Here is a 9,283-nt window from a genome sequence, read left to right as displayed (position 1 = left end):
ATTTTATGCTAGTTTAATTAGATTTTGCCCTATTTTAGCTTGATTGCAAGAAAGATTTCAGGGGGAGCCAAATCAACAAAAAGAAGGCAAAAGCAAGTCCAAAATTTATCAAATTCAGCTCGGCCCAGCCATGAGAGAAAGGGAGTTTCATTCGGCCCAAGTAGTGCAAGCTAACTCTTTGGAAAACCCAAGGGAAGAAGCCTAGCAAGAAGGAAATTTCGGCCCAGCCCATTTTTAGCCCAAATAACAGCCTAGAGTGTAGCCCACATGAGCTCAAAAGCAAGCTAAGTTGTAGCCCAAATAGCAGCCCAAAGGGAGCTAGGGGCGGCAACTCCTAGAAGTTTCTTGAAGAGAAGGAGGGAGCACTCTAGAAGGTTCATGAGGGGTGTAATACACCCCAATCTAGAGGCTTCAAGAAGGGGCAAGAGCCCCCTTGAAAAACTATATAAGGAAGCCTCTAGGAGGGGGGAGAGGTGTTCAATTGCTTGAGAGGAAGGCTCTCCCACTCTTAGAGGTTCGGCCACCTTGAGAGAAGAGAAGAGAAGAAGGCTAGGCGCAAGGAAGAAGAAGAAGAAGGGCTGAAGGAAGTTCAAGACAAGCAAGATAGAAGAGAAGGTGAGTTCAAATTGAGGGTTTGTGATTCAAAGATCTTTTGTAATAAATCAATTGTAGTTTCATTCTCTTTTGATTCGAATTCAGTTTCTTTGTTATATTTTCTTTCTTCTTTCTCCTTTTTTTTCCATTCTTCCTTGATGTATTTCAGCTTGTAAAATTTCAGTTCAGCAATCTAATTCTTTTTTATTCATTCAACTAGTCATGAATTGTACTTGAAGTTTCTTGAATAAGGGTGTTATTGAAGAGTAATTCGGCCAACTAACCTTCAAAACTCAGATCTGAATTCTCAGATCTAAGATTGCAAGATCTGAATTGCTTGAAAGAGAATTCAAATCTGCAATTTTTAGATTGGCCGAATTAATCTACAGCTTGGAATTCCTAGAGTGCTTGAGAGAGACTCTAGGAATTCAGATATACTATTCAAGAACTGAATTGAGTGCAAGTTTAGAGATAACTTGCACAATTCAATTGGTGATCAATTCAGATTTGAATTGATGCCTTAGAAGTGTTTGAAGAAATACATGCATGGGGATTAGATTCTTGCTAGAGATAGAAGAACCGTCACTCATGCATAGGATGAACATGCGCTTGAGAGAGGCTGTTCATGACCTTGGGGTTTCACCAAACCAAGGCTCAATCATGATTTATTCGACTGATCCAAATTGATAGATTGCTGAATTCTGAGATTGACATTTACTGCTTACTCTTCTAACATGATTTTAAGGCAATTGGGCCAATGATTTAGATAGATTTTAATTTAGGATTTTTTTAGCTTTCATTAGAGTTTTGATTTATTTGTTGATCAGATAAGAAGTGCTCAATTTAGTATTGGTAATTGTTTCCTAAATCCTCGTGGGAACGATACTTCACTCACTACTTTATTACTTGAACGGCTAGTGCACTTGCTTGTGTCACAATGAGCCACACATCATCCACCTTGGGTTGTATGTATTTGAATATGGGTTGTAGTTTGTCTTGCTAGCATGAGAGATAAAATTAGCATTCTCATGGGAAATAAAAGGACTATTTATTTGACAATCAGAATTGGCATGTCCTATTTGACCACATAAATCGCATGAGATGCTAGGTGTTGTATTAATGGTTGCAATACTAAAATTATCCAGTCTTTTATTTAAATTGGCTATTTGAGCAAATAAGGATGCAAAGGAATCAAAATGGTGTATTCTCCTCTAATTGGTTTGATCATTGCTCCACTGGTAGTTGTTTGATGCCATCTCCTCCACTAAGTCATATGCTTCCTCAGGAGTTTTCCTCATGATTGTACCACCTGCGGCTGCATCAATAATGGGCCAATTAGAGGGGGTAATACCATTATAAAAAGTTTGTATTTTTCGCCAAATTGGTATCCCATGGTAGGAACACTTCCTAAGCATCTCCTTGAATCTTTCCTATGCTTCATACAAGGATTCCCTCTCAAATTGAGAAAAGGTAGTAATATCATTAATTAACTTTGTTGTTTTGGAGGGTGGGAAATATTTAGCCAAAAATTTTGGGGTTAGATCATTCCAAGTGGTGATACTTCCTACAGGGGGTGAGTTAAGCCAATCTTTAGCTCTATCACGCAATGAAAAAGGAAATAATCCAAGCCTAATAAAATCATCACTAACTCCATTATGTTTAAATGTATCACATATTTCTAAGAAGTTAACAATGTGTACATTAGGGTCATAACTTGGTAACCCACTAAACTGAATGCTTGTCTGGATCATTTGAACTATTGCAGGCTTTATTTCAAAATTATTGGCATGGATGGTAGGCTTGCAAATGTTGGATGTCGCCCCATCAATGTTTGGACAAGCATAGTCCAAGAGGGTGCGATTTCCTTCTGCCATCTCTCCTTCTATATCTATGGCTGGTTCACAACTAACAATCTCTTCTCTTGCTTTTCCTTTGTTGGCCCTTTGTAACAAGTGAAGGGTCCTTTCAATCTCAGGATCGAATTCTACTAAACCTTCCTGTCTAGTGCGTGTCATGCATTAGTAAATCTGAACCAGCAGAATTCGAACAAATAAATAAAAATAATAACAAAAATAAAAACAAATAAAAAGAAAATAATAACAAAAATAAAAGGTCCAATTAATCAAGGTTAAAAAATTCTAATATTATTTTAGGATTAAATCTCTGGCAACGGCGCCAAAAGCTGGATAGCTATAAATATATAACCCTAGCAAGTGCACTAGTTATCAAGTAGTATAATAATATCATTCCCACAGGGATTTAACAAAATAAGTATTAGAATCATAGTCTTCCCTAATTATTTGGACAATCGAAATTCAAATTTTAGGAAGCAAGAACTACTGAAAATAAAACTGGAAAAAGAAAATAAAAGCAAGGGTGATCACTAATCGAATATGCAAATGAAGAAATCGCTAGGACTTTTGGTCCACCTAACCAATGTAATGAATATTGATGGGTCCGATTATCCAAGACTAATTGTCATTCCCATAAGCTGAGATTTTCCCAATTTTATTTAATATTCTCTCTTGAGATATACTAAACCTACAGCCATCAGGTAACCCTTCGATATCTCGAGTAGAGCTCTCAAGATGGAAGTGCATTAAGTCTAAGAAAACCATTAAATTTAGATGAATCATGTATATATATATCTCTATATACCATTCAATTCACACTATGAATTATTCTATCAATTATGTGAATTACTCTCTCAATTCATTCACATAACCCAAATCCATTGAGAGGTGGCCAAGCTCTTAATTGCAATAAGCACAATAATTCATAGACTATATGGAAATCACAATCTTGGATAAATGAAGAAGATAAAACTATATTCATTAACATGATTAGGCTTTCCATAGACCTAGTAAGAAACAAATCAGTTCATGATAGAAGAATTAAAGCAAACAAAGGGAGAGAAAGAACTCTTAGAATCGCCCATGATGCTGAGATCTCCTCCTCTTGCCGCCACCTTCTTCTTGAATTCTTGCTCATTTCTTGACTGCATGCTCCTTGCTTCTTGATTCAATCCCCAAGATTGAGTGATTGTTTGATGCCCTTAGCTGATCTGCCCCCTCCTTTATACAGATTGAAAGGGAGGGGGGTGGTCTCCTACTTCCTCTTGAAGTTAATCTTACAAGAATTGAAAGTCCTATCCTAATTCTAATCTTATCTCTTTATCTAATGAACTCAATCCCTTTATTTCTCTAAGATTACATCAAGAATTTAGATCTAGAAGGATTCTTCTTAGTTTCTTGTTCTTGGATTCGTAATAGACCTCCTCTGCGAATTAGGCTTCAGCTAGGCTTTTCTGTGAGTTGGGCTTTAGCTGCGGATTGGGCCTTTCTATGAAATTACCTCAACTTCGGGCCCGAATTTGACTTTGATGTAGGCAGAGAATCAGTAAAATCCCAAAATACGAAAGTTGTGGCTTTTTCTCTTATCTTTCCAAGGGGTTTTGAATCAGCCCATTCGGAGTTTGGAGACGCAAGTTAGGCCTAGATCACTGAACAATGTCACAATTATGAAAAATCATCCGATTTGTCTTTCTTTGCTCTTGATGCCTTCTTTCATGCCCTGAACAGAAATATGAGTCCAATTAGGTGCTAATTCAGTATAAAAGACAGAGTAATTGGGGATAAAAATATGATAAATTCTCCTCTCATCAACACACACACACACACACACACACACACACACACACACACATATATATATATATATATATATATATATATATATATATATATATATATATATATATTATGGTTTCAAAATGTCTGCAAAAGGTTTTAATTCCCGGATCCATGTAAGTAGAGAGTGCAGCACAGAACCTTATAGTCGAGGGAGAGGTCATCTCTTGTCGGGTGGTGTTTGACCATTATGGACTGAGAGGTTGAGTGTAAGACCATTGAGGGTTATACCTGATGGGCTAATCTTATATTTGTCCACAATCCTTGGGCCTTCATAAGATGGCTGGACCCAAGGACCACATAGTGTAAATGTTGGGCCCATTAAAAGCCCATAATGATGAAATTAGGGGTTCATTGTACTTAGCAGTGAATTCAGCCAGGCCTTGTAACAGAGGCTAGGCTCAAACCCATGTGGCTAATGTGTAGATCAATGCTAGGGTCCCACACTATACAAAGAGATTCAAGCTAGCCAACACTAAATAGGAAGTGATCCTAAAAGCTTAATGGGCCTAAAAGCCTATTTCGATCTGGGTTAATTAGATTTTCTATTTCAGGCTATAAATAAGAGAGCAAGGCGAACCTCCAAAAACACATTCACTGAATACAAAGAGAAGACAACATAGTTAGACTGCTCTTGCCTTCTGCTCTTTTTCTTCTTGCTCTTGCTGCCCCACCCTGTTCGATCTCCAGTTCTTGGATTCGATCAAGATTGGATCTTGATAGTGTTTCTTGCGAGAAGAAACAATCTAGAAGTTGTGCTCACAATCCTATTCAATTCTTGTTGAAGAATCACTAGTTCTTGGTGAAGAACTACCTACTGATTCTACCTCACCCTAAGCTGTGTCATCTTCAATGGAGGGGGGATTTAGTAAGTCTCTTTGGGCATGAACACCTATGTTGGGAGGAGCATTCATGCATGGATTCCGTATCAGGTATATCCCTCCCTTAATTTGGTTTCAGATTTGTTATGATTTGGTTACAAGAATGAACATTGAAAATGCAGTTTTCTAAATTAGGAATAGGATTCCGGATGGGAGTAAAGAAATTTTTGAAATTTTGCCCAACCTTCCTGCAAGGTTCGGCCATCCATATGATGGATCTCCCATCCCTTTAGTGGTATCAAAACCAGTTCAAGTCTTGAAGCAAAATAGAACAGATCTGAACCTGCGCAAATGGGTAGAAGGTGTTCTACCTGATTTGCGCAATTAGCACTTTTTCTGGGAATTGGTTCCCAGGTTATGGGCAGATGATCTAGAAAATAATTTTTTATTATTCTCTAATGCTTATTGAATTGTTCTATAAATTTTTCTTGAATTTTTGGGCTGCACATGTGATGGAGATCGAATCTTTATGGTGCCAAGTTTGGCACACCCTGCGATTTTTATTCTATTCAATTATGGTTTGTAAATATATATATTTTTATTTTTTAGACAAATTGTATAGAAATTTGATGTGATGTAATAATAGAAATGTTAGGTTTTTCTATTTTATTCCCATCTAGAGATCGCTAGAGCATGCAACAAAGGAGAAGAAATTTTCCCAGAAATTTCTGCGATCTGCGATTTTGCAGATATCGATTATGCAATCTGTGATTAACTGTTCTTTGTAGGTTTGCAAGATATCCAAGAAAATCACAATGCATCCCTCTGAGTTTAGTTTCTTGATAATTTGATTATCTTGAATTAATATATTTTTAGATCATTATTCTTGAATAAAATCTTGAACTGGACACCAAAACTTGGGCCAGTTTGTACCAAATTAATTTATTTTCAGATCATTACACCAGATTTCGTCCAAACTGGTTGGACTGAATTGTTGGTTCAATGGGGTTGGCTTTTCTAACCCTAATTTGATTTAGGCCAGAGAGTTGATGGCCCACTTCAATCTTTAATTCAGCCCTCCTTTGTGAAACCTAATTTTAATATGATAATGACTGAATCAGCCCTAAATTAGCTACATGGGCCAAACTACTTTTTGCAGTACAACCCATGTACCGAGATAATGCTATATGATAACATTATAGGCTCTATTGGGCTGATACTGATTTAATCTAATTAATTAAGGCTTTTACAGATATTCTAATTGATTGGATCAATTTATTTCATGCAAGTTATGTATGGATGTGTGATGTGCTACGTACATGGACCATAAGTACTTGGCCCATGATTGTTTCGATAGTGGCTCTTTCACACAATATAGTTGAATGCACATCATTGCCATGGGGTCCATAAGATCATTGGATGATCTTCCCATTTTAGTGGGCCCCACATCAGCTTCCTCCCCAAGAGGAACCGTGCGGAACCCTAGTCGTTTAGGGCTCATTTAAATCTGGCTTTGAGAAAGTCAGTGAAAGTCACTTTGGTTTGACCTAAATAAAACTAGGGCATAATATTTTGTTCCCTCCATTGAAATATGAGTGCATGTGATAGGGAGATTCATATGATGAACTCTCTAAAGGCCTTCCATCATTAACATGAAGATGGGTCCTTCAGTAATGAGAAAATGCACCATAAAATTGGGCTATCCATTTGCTGTTGGATCTATTGGATTGTTTCATAAGATGATATGGGCATCATAGACCGATGTGGGAGGGGCCTATCCTAAAATGGAAGACTCTCTCACGGTACCTCAACATCCATGAATATGATGGGTAAGCACTCATTGGACAGAAAGATTTAACCTAAAATGGCAATGAACTTTGTCTGACAAAGGCCAAAGGGAAAGCTCATGAGATGAGTGAATGTGATCCTTCATAGAAGGTGGTGGGGTTATGTAACTGAAACAGTTGGCTCCATGCACCCTATGTGGTTTCCCACATTTCCAGGGACATAGTTTGTAGTCTCCGTCGCTGAGATAGAATGGAAATCTCAGAGATGAACAAATGGAAATGGAACATAGATTAAAATTTATATCTATGTAGGTAACATGAATCAAACTAAGGTTGTGGACTAATAAAGAAGGGCCGAGGAACCGATAAAGAAGGATGAACCCATTGCCATGCTTGTTGAAGGTGGTAAATCGGGCAAGAAGAAGAGGAAGGCAAAGAAGAAATCTCAAAAGAAAACTAGTAAGATTAAAAGGTAGATGAAGGACAAGGCATCAGATGCTTGTCACTTCTGCAAATAGGCCGACCACTGGAAGAAATTCAAGAAAACAATCTGAAATTAAATACTGATAAAAGAAAATCAAGAATCAGTCAAACAGGGCTGTTCACACAATTCATCCTGCAAAACAAAGGTTAGATCATAGTTTGCAGTTTCATAAACTGCAAATTGCAGATTGCAATTCTCCCATCTGCGAAATCTCCTTCTCTACGAAATCTCCTTTTCTGCGCCACCATTTTCGATCCAAAAATAAAATAAATAAAAATCCTAATTTTTATTAATAATTACATCAGATCGAATACCTATACATTCAGTCTAAAAAATAAAAAAAATTATTTTATAGACCAAATGTAATAAAGCAATCCAAAATCTACAAAAACCCAGGTTCCCTGCGCAAATCAAGAAAATCATAAAGAACAGTTCTAAATAATAATCAGATTTATATAAAATTAATTTTAGATTATTCGCCCATTAATTTTGGGAACAAATTTCCCAAAACCCATATCTGTGCAAATCGGGTAGAATGCCTTCTGCCCATTTGCGCAGGTTCAGATCTGAAACAAATTGGTTCAAGATTTGAACAATGGCTCTGATACCACTGAAGGGATGAGAGATCTATCATATGGACGCCCAAATCTTGCGGAATAAAGGGGGCGAATTTCAAAATTTTTTCTCTCCCTTCAACTGGGAATCACATTCCCTATTTAGAAAATCATATTTTCAAGAATCATTCTTAAACCATAAACTAAACCAGGTCTGAACTGAAAGGAGTAGGAGAAGATTATACCTAATATGGAGAAATAGTATCCCCCAACTAAGGTGTTCATGCCCAAGGAATGATCAAAAGACTGCTCCCACTGAAGATGGCGCAGTGCAGGATGGAGAAGAATCAACAGTATTCTTCTTCAAGAATTTTGTCATTCGCAAGAAACAGCAGGATGGCACATAAGCATAGCTTCCTATCATATCTTTCTCAAAGAACTGATGTCAAGATTGAATCTTGACTTCTCCCACAACTAGAGATCGAACTGGCAAACAGGGCGGCAAGAACATGGAGGCGGCAAGAAAGAACTCTACAGGGTTGCTAAATTCTTTCTTCTGTGATTTCAGCTCTAAAGAGGATCTGATTATGTGTGTCTTCTAAAGGCTACCGCCCCCTCCTTCTTTTGTTAACCTAAAAGATCAGCTCCTAATCCAATTAGGAGCTGCATATCCAAATCATATTTGGATCAGCCCTCTCGTTAGGGGATAAGGATAAACCCTTATCTTATCTACAGATTAGATTAGCTTTCTCCTAATCTCATTAGGAGGTTTCTAGATCTGAATCACATTCAGATCTAGACTCTCTGAGTGGATAGGGTCAAGACCCTATCCTATCTGCTAATCCATCTCAGAATTCGCCCCATAATTAACTGATTAAATAGCCTAGTTCGAAATGGGCTTTAGGCCGATTAAGCTTATGTGCTCACTTAAACTTTCCAGATGGGCTTCCTTGTATGGCATGGGACCCAAGCATTGATCTACACATCAACCACATGGGGTCGGCCCAATTTTTGTTACAAGGTCTGTCCGAATACATTGTTATGGATAATGCACCCCTTGAAACCCATCAAATGGGGTCTATGGGCCCAACACTTACCCTAAGTGGTCTCTGGGCCAAGCCACCTTGTAACACCCAGGGACTGTGGGCAAATGCAAGATTAGCCCATCAGGTATTACCCTCAATGGTCTTACACATAACCTCTCAGCCCATAATGATCATACACTACCCGACAAGAGAAGACCTCTCCCTCAGCTGCAAGGAACAGTGTTGCACTCTCTACTTATATGGATCCAGGGAATTAAAACCTTCTTGCAAACATTTTAGAAACTATAACTGATGAACCTACAATTTAT

General features: G+C 37.8%; 1 non-coding gene across 1 annotated transcript; it reads left to right on the top strand.

The window, feature by feature from the left end:
- The first annotated feature begins 1,980 nt into the window (after window positions 1-1,980).
- Window positions 1,981-2,087, top strand: LOC148846241 (small nucleolar RNA R71). The gene has a single exon (XR_016102690.1). It is a non-coding gene; the product is annotated as a small nucleolar RNA R71 (small nucleolar RNA).
- Window positions 2,088-9,283: the final 7,196 nt, after the last annotated feature.

The sequence above is a fragment of the Nelumbo lutea genome, chromosome 7, assembly GCF_056320005.1.
Source record: "Nelumbo lutea isolate HS-2025 chromosome 7, American lotus-T2T, whole genome shotgun sequence".
NCBI classification, from domain to species: Eukaryota; Viridiplantae; Streptophyta; class Magnoliopsida; order Proteales; family Nelumbonaceae; genus Nelumbo; species Nelumbo lutea.
Note: the sequence above shows the minus strand (reverse complement) of the source record. Positions and strands in the feature narration are given on the sequence as shown.